This window comes from Onthophagus taurus, chromosome 5 (genome assembly GCF_036711975.1).
Source record: "Onthophagus taurus isolate NC chromosome 5, IU_Otau_3.0, whole genome shotgun sequence".
In the NCBI taxonomy this organism is placed as follows: domain Eukaryota; kingdom Metazoa; phylum Arthropoda; class Insecta; order Coleoptera; family Scarabaeidae; genus Onthophagus; species Onthophagus taurus.
In genome coordinates this window covers 426,455-447,680 of record NC_091970.1, presented here as the reverse complement: position 1 = coordinate 447,680, position 21,226 = coordinate 426,455, and the positions used below count along the sequence as shown (strand labels likewise).

The following is a 21,226-nucleotide window of genomic DNA, read 5'->3' as shown; positions in this document are numbered from 1 at the left end:
GTTGTAACTTATTAATTGTGCGTGATGGAGAATTATTTTTTAAACAAAAAATGTTTAGAATTGACTCACAAGACGTATTGAATAGAGATATTTATTCCATCAATCAGCATTACCAACCCAACGTAAGAGAAATAAAAATTTTGACGTTTTCAACAATTTCTTTTATAACTCATTAATTATATGTGATAGAAAAAAAATTTTCATACAAAAAAGATTTAGAATTAATCCTTAAAACATATCCAATAAGTTATTTTATTCCATCGATCAGTAGTACCAACCCAACTCAAAAATAAAACCTAATTTTGATGTTTTTGATCATTTTCGGTTCTAACTTATTAATTGTGCATGATGGAGAATTATTTTTTAAACAAAAAATGTTTAGAATTGACTCATAAGACGCATTGAATAAAGATATTTATTCCATCAATCAGCATTACCAACCCAACGTAAGAGAAATAAAAATTTTGACGTTTTCAATAATTTCTTTTATAACTCATTAATTATATCTGATAGAAAAAAAATTTTCATACAAAAAAGATTTAGAATTAATCCTTAAAACATATCCAATAAGTTATTTTATTCCATCGATCAGTAATACCAACCCAACTCAAAAATAAAACCTAATTTTGATGTTTTTGATCATTTTCGGTTGTAACTTATTAATTGTGCATGATGGAGAATTATTTTGTAAACAAAAAATGTTTAGAATTGACTCATAAGACGCATTGAATAAAGATATTTATTCCACCAATCAGCATTACCAACCCAACGTAAGAGAAATAGAAATGTTGACGTTTTCATCAATTTTCTTTTATAACTTATTAATTATATGTGTTGGAAAATAACTTTTCATACGAAAAAGATTTAGAATTAACCCGCAAAACATATCCATTCACTTATTTTATTCCATCGATCAGTAGTACCAACCCAACTCAAAAATAAAACCTAATTTTGATGTTTTTGATCATTTTCGGTTGTAACTTATTAATTGTGCATGATGGAGAATTATTTTTTAAACAAAAAATGTTTAGAATTGACTCACAAGACGCATTGAAGAAAGATATTTATTCCATCAATCAGCATTACCAACCCAACGTAAGAGAAATAGAAATTTTGACGTTTTCATCAATTTTCTTTTATAGCTCATTAATTATATGTGTTGGAAAAAAGCTATTCATACAAAAAAGATTTAGAATTAATCCTTAAAACATATCCAATAAGTTATTTTATTCCATCGATCAGTAGTACCAACCCAACTCAAAAATAAAACCTAATTATGATGTTTTTGATCATTTCCGATTGTAACTTATTAATTGTGCACGATGGAGAATTATTTTTGAAACAAAAAATGTTTAGAATTGACTCATAAGACGCATTGAATAAAGATATTTATTCCACCAATCAGCATTACCAACCCAACGTAAGAGAAATAGAAATGTTGACGTTTTCATCAATTTTCTTTTATAACTTATTAATTATATGTGTTGGAAAATAACTTTTCATACGAAAAAGATTTAGAATTAACCCGCAAAACATATCCATTAACTTATTTTATTCCACCGATCAGTAGTACCAACCCAACTCAAAAATAAAAACTAATTTTGATGTTTTTGATCATTTTCGGTTGTAACTTATTAATTGTGCATGATGGAGAATTATTTTTTAAACAAAAAATGTTTAGAATTGACTCATAAGACGCATTGAATAAAGATATTTATTCCATCAATCAGCATTACCAACCCAACGTAAGAGAAATAGAAATTTTGACGTTTTCATCAATTTTCTGTTATAGCTCATTAATTATATGTGTTGGAAAAAAGCTTTTCATACGAAAAAGATTTAGAATTAACCCGCAAAACATATCCATTAACTTATTTTATTCCATCGATCAGTAGTACCAACCCAACTCAAAAATAAAACCTAATTTTGATGTTTTTGATCATTTTCGGTTGTAACTTATTAATTGTGCATGATGGAGAATTATTTTTTAAACAAAAAATGTTTAGAATTGACTCATAAGACGCATTGAATAAAGATATTTATTCCATCAATCAGCATTACCAACCCAACGTAAGAGAAATAGAAATTTTGACGTTTTCATCAATTTTCTGTTATAGCTCATTAATTATATGTGTTGGAAAAAAGCTTTTCATACGAAAAAGATTTAGAATTAACCCGCAAAACATATCCATTAACTTATTTTATTCCATCGATCAGTAGTACCAACCCAACTCAAAAATAAAACCTAATTTTGATGTTTTTGATCATTTTCGGTTGTAACTTATTAATTGTGCATGATGGAGAATTATTTTTTAAACAAAAAATGTTTAGAATTGACTCATAAGACGCATTGAATAAAGATATTTATTCCATCAATCAGCATTACCAACCCAACGTAAGAGAAATAAAAATTTTGACGTTTTCAACAATTTCTTTTATAACTCATTAATTATATGTGATAGAAAAAAAATTTTCATACAAAAAAGATTTAGAATTAATCCTTAAAACATATCCAATAAGTTATTTTATTCCATCGATCAGTAGTACCAACCCAACTCAAAAATAAAACCTAATTTTGATGTTTTTGATCATTTTCGGTTCTAACTTATTAATTGTGCATGATGGAGAATTATTTTTTAAACAAAAAATGTTTAGAATTGACTCATAAGACGCATTGAATAAAGATATTTATTCCATCAATCAGCATTACCAACCCAACGTAAGAGAAATAAAAATTTTGACGTTTTCAATAATTTCTTTTATAACTCATTAATTATATCTGATAGAAAAAAAATTTTCATACAAAAAAGATTTAGAATTAATCCTTAAAACATATCCAATAAGTTATTTTATTCCATCGATCAGTAATACCAACCCAACTCAAAAATAAAACCTAATTTTGATGTTTTTGATCATTTTTGGTTGTAACTTATTAATTGTGCATGATGGAGAATTATTTTTTAAACAAAAAATGTTTAGAATTGACTCACAAGACGCATTGAATAAAGATATTTATTCCATCAATCAGCATTACCAACCCAACGTAAGAGAAATAGAAATTTTGACGTTTTCAACAATTTCTTTTATAACTCATTAATTATATCTGATAGAAAAAAAATTTTCATACAAAAAAGATTTAGAATTAATCCTTAAAACATATCCAATAAGTTATTTTATTCCATCGATCAGTAGTACCAACCCAACTCAAAAATAAAACCTAATTTTGATGTTTTTGATCATTTTCGGTTGTAACTCATTAATTGTGCATGATGGGGAATTATTTTTTAAACAAAAAATGTTTAGAATTGACTCACAAGACGTATTGAATAAAGATATTTATTCCATCAATCAGCATTACCAACCCAACGTAAGAGAAATAGAAATTTTGACGTTTTCATCAATTTTCTTTTATAACTCATTAATTATATGTGTTGAAAAAAAAACTTTTCATACGAAAAAGATTTAGAATTAACCCGCAAAACATATCCATTCACTTATTTTATTCCATCGATCAGTAGTACCAACCCAACTCAAAAATAAAACCTAATTTTGATGTTTTTGATCATTTTCGGTTGTAACTTATTAATTGTGCATGATGGAGAATTATTTTTTAAACAAAAAATGTTTAGAATTGACTCATAAGACGCATTGAATAAAGACATTTATTCCATCAATTAGCATTACCAACCCAACGTAAGAGAAATAAAAATTTTGACGTTTTCAACAATTTCTTTTATAACTCATTAATTATATCTGATAGAAAAAAAATTTTCATACAAAAAAGATTTAGAATTAATCCTTAAAACATATCCAATAAGTTATTTTATTCCATCGATCAGTAGTACCAACCCAACTCAAAAATAAAACCTAATTTTGATGTTTTTGATCATTTTCGGTTGTAACTCATTAATTGTGCATGATGGGGAATTATTTTTTAAACAAAAAATGTTTAGAATTGACTCACAAGACGTATTGAATAAAGATATTTATTCCATCAATCAGCATTACCAACCCAACGTAAGAGAAATAGAAATTTTGACGTTTTCATCAATTTTCTTTTATAACTCATTAATTATATGTGTTGAAAAAAAAACTTTTCATACGAAAAAGATTTAGAATTAACCCGCAAAACATATCCATTAACTTATTTTATTCCATCGATCAGTAGTACCAACCCAACTCAAAAATAAAACCTAATTTTGATGTTTTTGATCATTTTCGATTGTAACTTATTAATTGTGCATGATGGAGAATTATTTTTTAAACAAAAAATGTTTAGAATTGACTCATAAGACGCATTGAATAAAGACATTTATTCCATCAATTAGCATTACCAACCCAACGTAAGAGAAATAAAAATTTTGACGTTTTCAACAATTTCTTTTATAACTCATTAATTATATCTGATAGAAAAAAAATTTTCATACAAAAAAGATTTAGAATTAATCCTTAAAACATATCCAATAAGTTATTTTATTCCATCGATCAGTAGTACCAACCCAACTCAAAAATAAAACCTAATTTTGATGTTTTTGATCATTTTCGGTTGTAACTTATTAATTGTGCAGGATGGAGAATTATTTTTTAAACAAAAAATGTTTAGAATTGACTCATAAGACGTATTGAATAAAGATATATATTCCATCAATCAGCATTACCAACCCAACGTAAGAGAAATAAAAATTTTGACGTTTTCAACAATTTCTTTTATAACTCATTAATTATAGCTGATAGAAAAAAAATTTTCATACAAAAAAGATTTAGAATTAACCCGCAAAACATATCCATTAACTTATTTTATTCCATCGATCAGTAGTACCAACCCAACTCAAAAATAAAACCTAATTTTGATGTTTTTGATCATTTTCGGTTGTAACTTATTAATTGTGCAGGATGGAGAATTATTTTTTAAACAAAAAATGTTTAGAATTGACTCATAAGACGCATTGAATAAAGATATTTATTCCATCAATCAGCATTACCAATCCAACGTAAGAGAAATAGAAATTTTGACGTTTTCATCAATTTTCTTTTATAGCTCATTAATTATATGTGTTGGAAAAAAACTTTTCATACGAAAAAGATTTAGAATTAACCCGCAAAACATACCCATTAACTTATTTTATTCCATCGATCAGTAGTACCAACCCAACTCAAAAATAAAACCTAATTTTGATGTTTTTGATCATTTTCGGTTGTAACTTCTTAATTGTGCATGATGGAGAATTATTTTTTAAACAAAAAATGTTTAGAATTGACTCATAAGACGCATTGAATAAAGATATTTATTCCATCAATCAGCATTACCAACCCAACGTAAGAGAAATAGAAATTTTGACGTTTTTATCAATTTTCTTTTGTAGCTCATTAATTATATAATAATAATAATAATAATAATAATAATAAACAAGTTTATATATGACAAACCCAACGTAAGAGAAACAGAAATAAGCTATGCGGGGAGAGAAGAATTCCGTCCAATCGGAACAGATGGTTTGTCCCAGACAGTACGTCGCGCCTTTATCTTACCTACATAAAGAAATAAGGCGCGACGTCCTGTCTGGGACGCACCATCTGTTACTATTGTTCGTGCTACAAATAAATTTTTTTCAAGCCCATCTGTATACTGATATATATACATATATATAAAATTTTTTTTAGGTTATCTTAATAATTATCGTTTGAATTAAAATTTTTTTCGAATAAATCTTATTTAGAATCGAGTCAGTAACAACTTTCATTAAAACATTTTTTTCGAAAAATTGAAATTATAGAATCTATAAGTAATTTCCCTGTGAATAGTACGATGAAAATTCAATTTTATCAAAAATTGTTTCAGATAAAATTTGTTTAAAATACAATTTATAATCGATTATTTTAATAAAAAAATTTGATATGTTTTCTAGATGGCGCTGTATACCGATATATATACATATATATAACATTATTTTAGGTTATCTTAATAATTATCGTTTGAATTAAAATTTTTTTCGAATAAATCTTATTTAGAATCGAGTCAGTAACAACTTTCATTAAAACATTTTTTTCGAAAAATTGATGTTGTAGAATCTATAAGTAATTTCCCTGTGAATAGTACGATGAAAATTCAATTTTATCAAAAATTGTTTCAGATAAAATTTGTTTAAAATATAATTTATAATCGATTATTTTAATAAAAAAATTTGATATGTTTACTAGATGGCGCTGTATACCGATATATATACATATATATAACATTATTTTAGGTTATCTTAATAATTATCGTTTGAATTAAAAAATTTTTCGAATAAATCTTATTTAGAATCGAGTCAGTAACAACTTTCATTAAAACATTTTTTTCGAAAAATTGAAATTATAGAATCTATAATTTCCCTGTGAATAGTACGATGAAAATTCAATTTTATCAAAAATTGTTTCAGATAAAATTTGTTTAAAATACAATTTATAATCGATTATTTTAATAAAAAAATTTGATATGTTTACTAGATGGCGCTGTATACTGATATATATAACATTATTTTAGGTTATCTTAATAATTATCGTTTGAATTAAATTTTTTTTCGAATAAATCTTATTTAGAATCGAGTCAGTAACAACTTTCATTAAAACATTTTTTTCGAAAAATTGATGTTATAGAATCTATAAGTAATTTCCCTGTGAATAGTACGATGAAAATTCAATTTTATCAAAAATTGTTTCAGATAAAATTTGTTTAAAATACAATTTATAATCGATTATTTTAATAAAAAAATTTGATATGTTTACTAGATGGCGCTGTATACCGATATATATATACATATATATAACATTTTTTTAGGTTATCTTAATAATTATCGTTTGAATTAAAATTTTTTTCGAATAAATCTTATTTAGAATCGACTCAGTAACAACTTTCATTAAAACATTTTTTTCGAAAAATTGATGTTATAGAATCTATAAGTAATTTCCCTGTGAATAGTACGATGAAAATTCAATTTTATCAAAAATTGTTTCAGATAAAATTTGGTTAAAATACAATTTATAATCGATTATTTTAATAAAAAAAATTGATATGTTTACTAGATGGCGCTGTATACTGATATATATACATATATATAACATTATTTTAGGTTATCTTAATAATTATCGTTTGAATTAAAATTTTTTTCGAATAAATCTTATTTAGAATCGAGTCAGTAACAACTTTCATTAAAACATTTTTTTCGAAAAATTGATGTTATAGAATCTATAAGTAATTTCCCTGTGAATAGTACGATGAAAATTCAATTTTATCAAAAATTGTTTCAGATAAAATTTGTTTAAAATACAATTTATAATCGATTATTTTAATAAAAAAATTTGATATGTTTACTAGATGGCGCTGTATACCGATATATATACATATATATAACATTTTTTTAGGTTATCTTAATAATTATCGTTTGAATAAAAATTTTTTTCGAATAAATCTTATTTAGAATCGAGTCAGTAACAACTTTCATTAAAACATTTTTTTCGAAAAATTGAAATTATAGAATCTATAATTTCCCTGTGTATTTTTGTAGCCCACTACGGGTTGGTTGCCCGCACTCTACGTCACACTATTTGCCACGCCCTGTTAACTGTCACTCAGTACTATGCGTTTGCTGTGTGTTTTTAGAGATTTAGGGGTTACATGATAGACATTAATACGTACACCCTGTATATTTTTTATTTTTATTGGAAATTAATTGAAACTAAATTGAAATTCTCCTTAATTAAGTTTAATTTATTTGGGAATATATTGTTTTAAATTTGATGTAAACAAACAGTACATGTGATTAACGAGTTTATTTACTCTTGATGTTTGCTAATTGATTCGTTCCGATTCAACCGCAACGAGTTTATTTATAACATGAAACTAAATCGAAGTATTTTTTAATTTAAATTATTTTTGTTTAGTAAAAATTTGAGACCTTCATGAAACCCGATTAATTTGGGCCGTTCAAATCGAAATCCCGCAATTAGTTCGATTTGCACTCGATCGCGCAGTTAACGATAACAGGTAAATTATTAAATTGGACCGTTATTAAAAGCGATTGTTTCCCTGTAACAATGTATATATAGAGAATTTAACATCCATTGTTAATTAAATAAAATTTACTCAAAACAAATATTTAATTTAATTAACATGTACTAACATTATTTACTTCGAATTCGAATTTATTTATTAAAATTATTTATTTAGAGATTTTTTTTTTAAACAAACGCGAATCATACAATTTCGTTGTTTAATTTGTGTAATTTAACTTGTTTATTTTCAAAAACCAAAACGCTACGGTTGAAATTAAACGATGCGCAAAACAAAATTTACAGTTGCACTTTAACGAGCGTATCGCCCTTTGAAATTTATCCCGCAACGAATTCAGCATTCGAAATATCCCCTATTAGCTCGATTAGTGACCAAATAAACAGCACGCCGTTTCGCTCGTTTTGCACCAATTAGGGCCGTCGACGCGAAATAAAAAATAAACCTTCAAAGTGTACCTTCAAAAGGAAATTCTTAGCTAGGCAAAGTAGTTTTTACGCTTGTTGTTACTTTGTACTTTTACGATCAATACCAGATTTTTTTTTTTGTGGAAAGAAACGAACAAACGTGCTTTATCTCTAAAGAATCGGACAATGTCATCGTTTTTCCTGGGGAGTTGCAACTGCTGATGATTTATTGTAGTAGTCAAAGCATTTTTTCTTCTTTCAGAAAAATGGTTTTGTCTCGACTGTACCGTTTAATTTAAAAAGATATCCTTACTAATCATGGAAAAAAATAGTGTTAGTTCTAGTTTTAATGTTAGTGTGTTATCACTTTGATTTCCATCTTTAATATTTTGTTAAATGTTTAAAGAATTCTTGAGGAATAAGGAAGAACAAGAAAGTTTTTGCAATTGAGCTACATATATCTATATTTGCTTTCTATATTTTTCATTGAACTAAAAATAGAACTAACACTAGACCTAGAACTCGTGCGACTACTATCCGTGCAAAAAGTCAAGACCCCTCGCTTTAGAGATCGATACCTTCCTAACCGTTCGATGGAAAAAATTGCGGTAAAGTTTATTGAAATCAGTGAACATTTCTATTTTCTTCGTATTTTTCTCGCTATCGACGCATTTAAGAGCAAGAATGCAAGAGAGCAATATTGTTAAGAATAAAATTTGCAACAACTTTTGCTCCAAAAGTTTTTTTGTAATATGCTTCGATTCCCGAATGTTACCATTAGCTAATAGTAAAACAAGGAAATTTAGTAAATTTTCATATTTTTGTATTTTTCTCGATATTGACGCATCTGAGAGCAAAAATGCAAGAGAGCAATATTGTTAAGAATAAAATTTGCAACAACTTTTGCTCCAAAAGTTTTTTTGTAATATGCTTCGATTCCCGAATGTTACCATTAGCTAATAGTAAAACAAGGAAATTTAGTAAATTTTCATATTTTTGTATTTTTCTCGATATTGACGCATCTGAGAGCAAAAATGCAAGAGAGCAATATTGTTAAGAATAAAATTTGCAACAACTTTTGCTCCAAAAGTTTTTTTGTAATATGCTTCGATTCCCGAATGTTACCATTAGTTAATAGTAAAACAAGGAAATTTAGTAAATTTTCATATTTTTGTATTTTTCTCGATATTGACGCATCTGAGAGCAAAAATGTAAGAGAGCAATATTGTTAAGAATAAAATTTGCAACAACTTTTGATCTAAAAGTTTTTTTGTAACATGCTTCGATTACCGAATGTTACCATTAGCTAATAGTAAAACAAGAAAATGTAGTAAATTTTCATATTTTCGTATTTTTCTCGCTATTGACGCATTTAAGAGCAAAAATGAAAGAGACCAATATTGTTAACAATAATATTTGCTACAACTTTTGATCTAAAAGTTTTTTTGTAACATGCTTCGATTACCGAATGTTACCATTAGCTAATAGTAAAGCAAGAAAATGTAGTAAATTTTCATATTTTCGTATTTTTCTCGCTATTGACGCATTTAAGAGCAAAAATGCAAGAGAGCAATATTGTTAAGAATAAAATTTGCAACAACTTTTGCTCCAAAAGTTTTATTGTAATATGCTTCGATTCCCGAATGTTACCATTAGCTAATAGTAAAACAAGGAAATTTAGTAAATTTTCATATTTTTGTATTTTTCTTGTTATTGACGCATCTGAGAGCAAAAATAAAAGAGAGCAATATTGTTAAGAATAAAATTTGTTACAACTTTTGATCTAAAAGTTTTTTTGTAACATGCTTCGATTCCCGAATGTTACCATTAGCTAATAGTAAAACAAGGAAATTTAGTAAATTTTCATATTTTTGTATTTTTCTCGATATTGACGCATCTCAGAGCAAAAATGCAAGAGAGCAATATTGTTAAGAATAAAATTTGCTACAACTTTTGATCTAAAAGTTTTTTTGTAACATGCTTCGATTACCGAATGTTACCATTAGCTAATAGTGAAGCAAGAAAATGTAGTAAATTTTCATATTTTCATATTTTTCTCGCTATTGACGCATTTAAGAGCAAAAATAAAAGAGACCAATGTTGTTAAGAATAAAATTTGCAACAACTTTTGCTCCAAAAGTCTTTTTGTAATATGCTTCGATTCCCGAATGTTACCATTAGCTAATAGTAAAACAAGAAAATGTAGTAAATTTTCATATTTTTGTATTTTTCTTGTTATTGACGCATTTAAGACCAAAAATGAAAGAGACCAATATTGTTAAGAATAAAATTTGCTACAACTTTTGCTCCAAAAGTTTTTTTGTAATATGCTTCGATTCTCGAATGTTACCATTAGCTAATAGTAAAACAAGGAAATGTAGTAAATTTTCATATTTTTGTATTTTTCTTGTTATTGACGCATTTAAGAGCAAAAATAAAAGAGAGCAATGTTGTTAAGAATAAAATTTGCTACAACTTTTGCTCCAAAAGTTTTTTTGTAATATGCTTCGATTCCCGAATTTTACCATTAGCTAATAGTAAAACAAGAAAATGTAGTAGATTTTCATATTTTCGTATTTTTCTCGCTATTGACGCATTTAAGAGCAAAAATGAAAGAGACCAATGTTGTTAAGAATAATATTTGCTACAACTTTTGCTCCAAAAGTTTTTTTGTAATATGCTTCGATTCCCGAATGTTACCATTAGCTAATAGTAAAACAAGAAAATGTAGTAAATTTTCATATTTTTGTATTTTTCTTGTTATTGACGCATCTGAGAGCAAAAATAAAAGAGAGCAATGTTGTTAAGAATAAAATTTGCTACAACTTTTGCTCCAAAAGTTTTTTTGTAATATGCTTCGATTCTCGAATGTTACCATTAGCTAATAGTAAAACAAGGAAATGTAGTAAATTTTCATATTTTTGTATTTTTCTTGTTATTGACGCATCTGAGAGCAAAAATAAAAGAGAGCAATGTTGTTAAGAATAAAATTTGCTACAACTTTTGCTCCAAAAGTTTTTTTGTAATATGCTTCGATTCCCGAAGTTTACCATTAGCTAATAGTAAAACAAGAAAATGTAGTAGATTTTCATATTTTCGTATTTTTCTCGCTATTGACGCATTTAAGAGCAAAAATGAAAGAGACCAATGTTGTTAAGAATAATATTTGCTACAACTTTTGCTCCAAAAGTTTTTTTGTAATATGCTTCGATTCCCGAATGTTACCATTAGCTAATAGTAAAACAAGGAAATTTAGTAAATTTTCATATTTTTCTCGATATTGACGCATCTGAGAGCAAAAATGCAAGAGAGCAATATTGTTAAGAATAAAATTTTCTACAACTTTTGATCTAAAAGTTTTTTTGTAATATGCTTCGATTCCCGAATGTTACCATTAGCTAATAGTAAAACAAGGAAATGTAGTAAATTTTCATATTTTCGTATTTTTCTCGCTATTGACGCATTTAAGAGCAAAAATGCAAGAGAGCAATATTGTTAAGAATAAAATTTGCAACAACTTTTGCTCCAAAAGTTTTTTTGTAATATGCTTGGATTCCCGAATGTTACCATTAGCTAATAGTAAAACAAGAAAATGTAGTAAATTTTCATATTTTCGTATTTTTCTCGCTATTGACGCATTTAAGAGCAAAAATGCAAGAGAGCAATATTGTTAAGAATAAAATTTGCAACAACTTTTGCTCCAAAAGTTTTTTTGTAATATGCTTCGATTCCCGAATGTTACCATTAGTTAATAGTAAAACAAGGAAATTTAGTAAATTTTCATATTTTTGTATTTTTCTCGATATTGACGCATCTGAGAGCAAAAATGCAAGAGAGCAATATTGTTAAGAATAAAATTTGCAACAACTTTTGCTCCAAAAGTTTTTTTGTAATATGCTTCGATTCCCGAATGTTACCATTAGCTAATAGTAAAACAAGAAAATGTAGTAAATTTTCATATTTTCGTATTTTTCTCGCTATTGACGCATTTAAGAGCAAAAATGCAAGAGAGCAATGTTGTTAAGAATAAAATTTGCTACAACTTTTGCTCCAAAAGTTTTTTTGTAATATGCTTCGATTCCCGAATGTTACCATTAGCTAATAGTAAAACAAGAAAATGTAGTAAATTTTCATATTTTCGTATTTTTCTCGCTATTGACGCATTTAAGAGCAAAAATGCAAGAGAGCAATATTGTTAAGAATAAAATTTGCAACAACTTTTGCTCCAAAAGTTTTTTTGTAATATGCTTCGATTCCCGAATGTTACCATTAGCTAATAGTAAAACAAGAAAATGTAGTAAATTTTCATATTTTCGTATTTTTCTCGCTATTGTCGCATTTAAGAGCAAAAATGCAAGAGAGCAATATTGTTAAGAATAAAATTTGCAACAACTTTTGCTCCAAAAGTTTTTTTGTAATATGCTTCGATTCCCGAATGTTACCATTAGCTAATAGTAAAACAAGAAAATGTAGTAAATTTTCATATTTTCGTATTTTTCTCGCTATTGACGCATTTAAGAGCAAAAATGCAAGAGAGCAATGTTGTTAAGAATAAAATTTGCTACAACTTTTGCTCCAAAAGTTTTTTTGTAATATGCTTCGATTCCCGAATGTTACCATTAGCTAATAGTAAAACAAGAAAATGTAGTAAATTTTCATATTTTCGTATTTTTCTCGCTATTGACGCATTTAAGAGCAAAAATGCAAGAGAGCAATATTGTTAAGAATAAAATTTGCAACAACTTTTGCTCCAAAAGTTTTTTTGTAATATGCTTCGATTCCCGAATGTTACCATTAGTTAATAGTAAAACAAGGAAATTTAGTAAATTTTCATATTTTTGTATTTTTCTCGATATTGACGCATCTGAGAGCAAAAATGCAAGAGAGCAATATTGTTAAGAATAAAATTTGCTACAACTTTTGATCTAAAAGTTTTTTTGTAACATGCTTCGATTACCGAATGTTACCATTAGCTAATAGTAAAACAAGAAAATGTAGTAAATTTTCATATTTTCGTATTTTTCTCGCTATTGACGCATTTAAGAGCAAAAATGAAAGAGACCAATGTTGTTAAGAATAAAATTTGTTACAACTTTTGCTCCAAAAGTTTTTTTGTAATATGCTTCGATTCCCGAATGTTACCATTAGCTAATAGTAAAACAAGAAAATGTAGTAAATTTTCATATTTTCGTATTTTTCTCGCTATTGACGCATTTAAGAGCAAAAATGCAAGAGAGCAATATTGTTAAGAATAAAATTTGCTACAACTTTTGATCTAAAAGTTTTTTTGTAACATGCTTCGATTACCGAATGTTACCATTAGCTAATAGTGAAGCAAGAAAATGTAGTAAATTTTCATATTTTCATATTTTTCTCGCTATTGACGCATTTAAGAGCAAAAATAAAAGAGACCAATGTTGTTAAGAATAAAATTTGCAACAACTTTTGCTCCAAAAGTCTTTTTGTAATATGCTTCGATTCCCGAATGTTACCATTAGCTAATAGTAAAACAAGGAAATTTAATAAATTTTCATATTTTTGTATTTTTCTCGATATTGACGCATCTGAGAGCAAAAATGCAAGAGAGCAATATTGTTAAGAATAAAATTTGCAACAACTTTTGCTCCAAAAGTTTTTTTGTAATATGCTTCGATTCCCGAATGTTACCATTAGCTAATAGTAAAATAAGAAAATGTAGTAAATTTTCATATTTTCGTATTTTTCTCGCTATTGACGCATTTAAGAGCAAAAATGAAAGAGACCAATGTTGTTAAGAATAAAATTTGCTACAACTTTTGCTCCAAAAGTTTTTTTGTAATATGCTTCGATTCCCGAATGTTACCATTAGCTAAAAGTTGGGCAACCCTTGGGACATGAACAGTACCACTATAACACAATACCTTAACTTTTCACTCTTACCACTATGCCAACAACTACGACTAAAACACGTTGCATGAACCCACCTTAAGACTTAAAGCACTCATTCATTAAAAAACTCGTGGCTTCGCCACTCGTTTTTCAACTTGAATTAGTGCATTTCAAGCGTGTCTTACGAAACTTGTTTTTTAATATACTATTTCCGAACGTTATATAACTGAAAGCTAATCTTTTTCATTTTCCTGTTAGCTTTACATTGACACCTGCTGTTCTCCCTTCGTTTACGTCTAAAACCGAATAAAGCCGGGTGTGAAAGGTGCCGTCTGAAAGCGACTCCGGTTACCTGAGCGCATAATAGGTGTCACCCGGTTACGTACTGCAAATCGCTTAACCACGAAGCAGTTGTTTACGGGTCAAAGGTTACGTCGACCGTTTCGCGACCGCTAATGTTCGAGCTTTGGGTTCAGGCCCGGCTTAGAACCTAAAATAGGAGCACCTAAAACCGGCGTCTCTGGCTTAGGGGACAACTCTAAATCCCCAAAACCCACCAAGTTCGAGTTCTATTTAAGGAAGCGTTAATTAAATTTATTAAATAAAGATTTTTTTCTTAAAGATAGAGGTCTGATCGTCCAAGTCGTAGAAAAGGTCTTGTTTGGGATATTTTACGGCTGTGGCCTTTTTACGATATCGCGGAATGCGGATTTTACGATCTGGGCAAACCGTGGACGCTTTACCCTACAAATTGGACAGAGATTGGCGACGACCTTCGCCGTTTTCAGCTTTCCACCAAAGGACAAAGGCTTTGTATGACACGTGACGTGACGTTCCAGAGAATTTTATGGTGAATCTCGACCGTTTAGGGCTTTGGGGGTGGTATCATCAGCGATTGATTTGATTGAACGTAATCAGCTCCAATTAGGTTTGATTTATCGACAATTAACTTAATCACACGCACTACATCTCTAATAAGACGAAGTAAAATTAAGACTTGATTTATTATGAAATTCCACGGGGGAATTCCACAAGTTCATTATTATGAGGGATATTTTTATGCAAAAATCGAGTATCTGGGGAAATCAGGAACGCGTCGTGGTTCTTAATGCAGCGATTTTTTTTTTAAATCCGCCTCATTTGTATTCTTATTATATATCTCGATAAATTAAGGCGATTTTAATTTGACTAAAATTAAAATGAATTAATCTAAAATAAAATGTTTAAGAGTGGGCGACAATTTTTAAATTTTTTATTGTTGTTCTAGATTGTTCTAGAGTTGTTCCACATTGCTCCAAAGCGGCAAATCGAAAAAATAAAAACTCCGCGAGAAAACGTAATAATAAATTATTATTTTAAGGTTATCTCTTTAATTATTGATTAAATCAAAAAATTTTGTTAACAAAATTTGTTTAGAATTACCTTAGGAACAGTGTTTGTTAATAAAATTTTTTGCTAACTTGAAATTTTAATTTCCCTCTGAATAGTATGCTATCAAAATTAATTATCTCAATAATTATTGTTTTTATCAAAAAATGTTTTAAATAAAATTTGTTTCAATTTCGATTTTAAATCAATTATCTTAATAAAAAATTTTTACATCTCTATTAATTAAGCATCCAAGTGTAATTATGTATAAAAACGGAAAAATTATTATTTTGAGGTTATCTCCTTAATTATTGATCAAATCAAAAAATTTTATTAACAATATTTGTTTAAAATTACTTCAGGAACAGTGTTTGTTAAAACAATTTTTTTCTAACTTGAAATTTTAATTTCCCTCTGAATAGTATGCTATCAAAATTAATTATCTCAATAATTATTGTTTTTATCAAAAAATGTTTTAAATAAAATTTGTTTCAATTTCGATTTTGAACCAATTATCTTAATAAAAAATTTTTACATCTCTATTAATTAAGCATCCAAGTGTAATTATGTATAAAAACGGAAAAATTATTATTTTGAGGTTACCTCCTTAATTATTGCTTAAATCAAAAAATTTTGTTAACAATGTTTGTTAAGAATTGCTTCAGGAACAGTGTTTGTTAAAACAATTTTTTTCTAACTTGAAATTTTAATTTCCCACTGAACAGTATGGTACAAAAATTAATATTTTTGAGGTTATATCCTTATTGTTGATTTTATCAAAAAATTTTGTTAACAAAATTTGTTTAGAATTACTTCAGGAACAGTGTTTGTTAATACGATTTTTTGCTAACTTGAAATTTTAATTTCCCTCTGAATAGTATGCTATCAAAATTAATTATCTCAATAATTATTGTTTTTATCAAAAAATGTTTTAAATAAAATTTGTTTCAATTTCGATTTTGAACCAATTATCTCAATAAAAAATTTTTACATCTCTATTAATTAAGCATCCTAGTGTAATTATGTATAAAAACGGAAAAATTATTATTTTGAGGTTATCTCCTTAATTATTGATTAAATCAAAAAATTTTGTTAACAATGTTTGTTAAGAATTGCTTCAGGAACAGTTTTTGTTAAAACAATTTTTTTCTAACTTGAAATTTTAATTTCCCACTGAACAGTATGGTACAAAAATTAATATTTTTGAGGTTATATCCTTATTGTTGATTTAATCAAAAAATGTTGTTAACAAAATTTGTTTAGAATTACTTCAGGAACAGTGTTTGTTAATACAATTTTTTGCTAACTTTAAATTTTAATTTCCCTCTGAATAGTATGCCATCAAAATTAATTATCTCAACAATTATTGTTTTTATTAAAAAAATGTTTTAAATAAAATTTGTTTCAATTTCGATTTTGAATCAATTATCTTAATAAAAAAATTTTACATTTCTATTAATTAAGCATCCAAGTGTAATTATGTATAAAAACGGAAAAATTATTATTTTGAGGTTATCTCCTTAATTATTGATTAAATCAAAAAATTTTGTTAACAAAATTTGTTTAGAATTACTTCAGAAACAATTTTTGTTAACACAATTTTTTTCGAACTTGAAATTTTAATTTCCCACTGAACAGTATGGTACAAAAATTAATATTTTTGAGGTTATATCCTTATTGTTGATTTAATCAAAAAATTTTGTTAACAAAACTTGTTTAGAATTACTTTAGGAACAGTCTTTGTTAATACGATTTTTTGCTAACTTGAAATTTTAATTTCCCTCTGAATAGTATGCTATCAAAATTAATTATCTCAATAATTATTGTTTTTATCAAAAAATGTTTTAAATAAAATTTGTTTCAATTTCGATTTTGAATCAATTATCTTAATAAAAAAATTTTACATTTCTATTAATTAAGCATCCAAGTGTAATTATGTATAAAAACGGAAAAATTATTATTTTGAGGTTATCTCCTTAATTATTGATTAAATCAAAAAATTTTGTTAACAATGTTTGTTAAGAATTGCTTCAGGAACAGTGTTTGTTAAAACAATTTTTTTCTAACTTGAAATTTTAATTTCCCACTGAACAGTATGGTACAAAAATTAATATTTTTGAGGTTATATCCTTATTGTTGATTTAATCAAAAAATGTTGTTAACAAAATTTGTTTAGAATTACTTCAGGAACAGTGTTTGTTAATACAATTTTTTGCTAACTTTAAATTTTAATTTCCCTCTGAATAGTATGCCATCAAAATTAATTATCTCAACAATTATTGTTTTTATTAAAAAAATGTTTTAAATAAAATTTGTTTCAATTTCGATTTTGAATCAATTATCTTAATAAAAAAATTTTACATTTCTATTAATTAAGCATCCAAGTGTAATTATGTATAAAAACGGAAAAATTATTATTTTGAGGTTATCTCCTTAATTATTGATTAAATCAAAAAATTTTGTTAACAAAATTTGTTTAGAATTACTTCAGAAACAATTTTTGTTAACACAATTTTTTTCGAACTTGAAATTTTAATTTCCCACTGAACAGTATGGTACAAAAATTAATATTTTTGAGGTTATATCCTTATTGTTGATTTAATCAAAAAATTTTGTTAACAAAACTTGTTTAGAATTACTTTAGGAACAGTCTTTGTTAATACGATTTTTTGCTAACTTGAAATTTTAATTTCCCTCTGAATAGTATGCTATCAAAATTAATTATCTCAATAATTATTGTTTTTATCAAAAAATGTTTTAAATAAAATTTGTTTCAATTTCGATTTTGAATCAATTATCTTAATAAAAAAATTTTACATTTCTATTAATTAAGCATCCAAGTGTAATTATGTATAAAAACGGAAAAATTATTATTTTGAGGTTATCTCCTTAATTATTGATTAAATCAAAAAATTTTGTTAACAATGTTTGTTAAGAATTGCTTCAGGAACAGTGTTTGTTAAAACAATTTTTTTCTAACTTGAAATTTTAATTTCCCACTGAACAGTATGGTACAAAAATTAATATTTTTGAGGTTATATCCTTATTGTTGATTTAATCAAAAAATGTTGTTAACAAAATTTGTTTAGAATTACTTCAGGAACAGTGTTTGTTAATACAATTTTTTGCTAACTTTAAATTTTAATTTCCCTCTGAATAGTATGCCATCAAAATTAATTATCTCAACAATTATTGTTTTTATTAAAAAAATGTTTTAAATAAAATTTGTTTCAATTTCGATTTTGAATCAATTATCTTAATAAAAAAATTTTACATTTCTATTAATTAAGCATCCAAGTGTAATTATGTATAAAAACGGAAAAATTATTATTTTGAGGTTATCTCCTTAATTATTGATTAAATCAAAAAATTTTGTTAACAAAATTTGTTTAGAATTACTTCAGAAACAATTTTTGTTAACACAATTTTTTTCGAACTTGAAATTTTAATTTCCCACTGAACAGTATGGTACAAAAATTAATATTTTTGAGGTTATATCCTTATTGTTGATTTAATCAAAAAATTTTGTTAACAAAACTTGTTTAGAATTACTTTAGGAACAGTCTTTGTTAATACGATTTTTTGCTAACTTGAAATTTTAATTTCCCTCTGAATAGTATGCTATCAAAATTAATTATCTCAATAATTATTGTTTTTATCAAAAAATGTTTTAAATAAAATTTGTTTCAATTTCGATTTTGAATCAATTATCTTAATAAAAAAATTTTACATTTCTATTAATTAAGCATCCAAGTGTAATTATGTATAAAAACGGAAAAATTATTATTTTGAGGTTATCTCCTTAATTATTGATTAAATCAAAAAATTTTGTTAACAATGTTTGTTAAGAATTGCTTCAGGAACAGTGTTTGTTAAAACAATTTTTTTCTAACTTGAAATTTTAATTTCCCACTGAACAGTATGGTACAAAAATTAATATTTTTGAGGTTATATCCTTATTGTTGATTTAATCAAAAAATGTTGTTAACAAAATTTGTTTAGAATTACTTTAGGAACAGTGTTTGTTAATAAAATTTTTTGCTAACTTGAAATTTTAATTTCCCACTGAACAGTATGCTACAAAAATTAATATTTTTGAGGTTATATCCTTATTGTTGATTTAATCAAAAAATGTTGTTAACAAAATTTGTTTAGAATTACTTCAGGAACAGTGTTTGTTAATACAATTTTTAGCTATCTTGAAATTTTAATTTCCCTCTGAATAGTATGGTATCAAAATTAATTATCTCAATAATTATTGGTTTTATCAAAAAACGTTTTAAATAAAATTTGTTCCAATTTCGATTTTGAATCAATTATCTTAATAAAAAAATTTTACATCTCTTTTAATTAAGCATCTAAGTGTAATTATGTATAAAAGTGGAAAAATTATTATTTTGAGGTTATCTCTTTAATTAATGATTAAATCAAAAAAAAATTGTTGACAAAGTTTGTTTAGAATTGTTTCAGGAACAATTTTTGTTAAAACAATTTTTTTTTAACTTGAAATTTTAATTTCCCACTGAACAGTATGGTACAAAAATTAATATTTTTGAGGTTATATCTTTATTGTTGATTTAATCAAAAAATTTTGTTAACAAAACTTGTTTAGAATTACTTTAGGAACAGTGTTTGTTAATAAAATTTTTTGCTAACTTGAAATTTTAATTTCCCTCTGAATAGTATGCAATCAAAATTAATTATCTCAATAATTATTGTTTCTATCAAAAAATGTTTTAAATAAAATTTGTTTCAATTTCGATTTTGAACCAATTATCTCAATAAAAAATTTTTACATCTCTATTAATTAAGCATCCAAGTGTAATTATGTATAAAAACGGAAAAATTATTATTTTGAGGTTATCTCCTTAATTATTGATTAAATCAAAAAATTTTATTAACAATGTTAATTAAGAATTGCTTCAGGAACAGTGTTTGTTAAAACAATTTTTTTCTAACTTGAAATTTTAATTTCCCACTGAACAGTATGGTACAAAAATTAATATTTTTGAGGTTATATCCTTATTGTTGATTTTATCAAAAAATTTTGTTAACAAAATTTGTTTAGAATTACTTCAGGAACAGTGTTTGTTAATAAAATTTTTTGCTAACTTGAAATTTTAATTTCCCTCTGAATAGTATGCTATCAAAATTAATTATCTCGATAATTATTGTTTTTATCAAAATATGTTTTAAATAAAATTTGTTTCAATTTCAATTTTGAATCAATTATCTCAATAAAAAATTTTTACATCTCTATTAATTAAGCATCCAAGTGTAATTATGTATAAAAACGGAAAAATTATTGTTTTGAGGTTATCTCCTTAATTATTGATTAAATCAAAAAATTTTGTTAACAATGTTTGTTAAGAATTGCTTCAGGAACAGTGTTTGTTAACACAATTTTTTTCTAACTTGAAATTTTAATTTCCCACTGAATAGTATGGTGTTGTTTTAATCAGAACGAGTGGAGGGGGGAATTCGTATCGTTTTGTTACACATTTATTTCAGTAGCTTCTTCAACTTGTACGGATTT

The 21,226-nt window shown here is 26.0% G+C and overlaps 1 protein-coding gene across 1 annotated transcript in view; it reads right to left on the bottom strand.

Annotated features, from left to right (window-relative positions):
* LOC111421518 (extracellular serine/threonine protein CG31145) overlaps nt 1-21,226 on the bottom strand; it is a 161,378-nt gene that overhangs the window by 38,330 nt on the left and 101,822 nt on the right. The window lies entirely within an intron of this gene.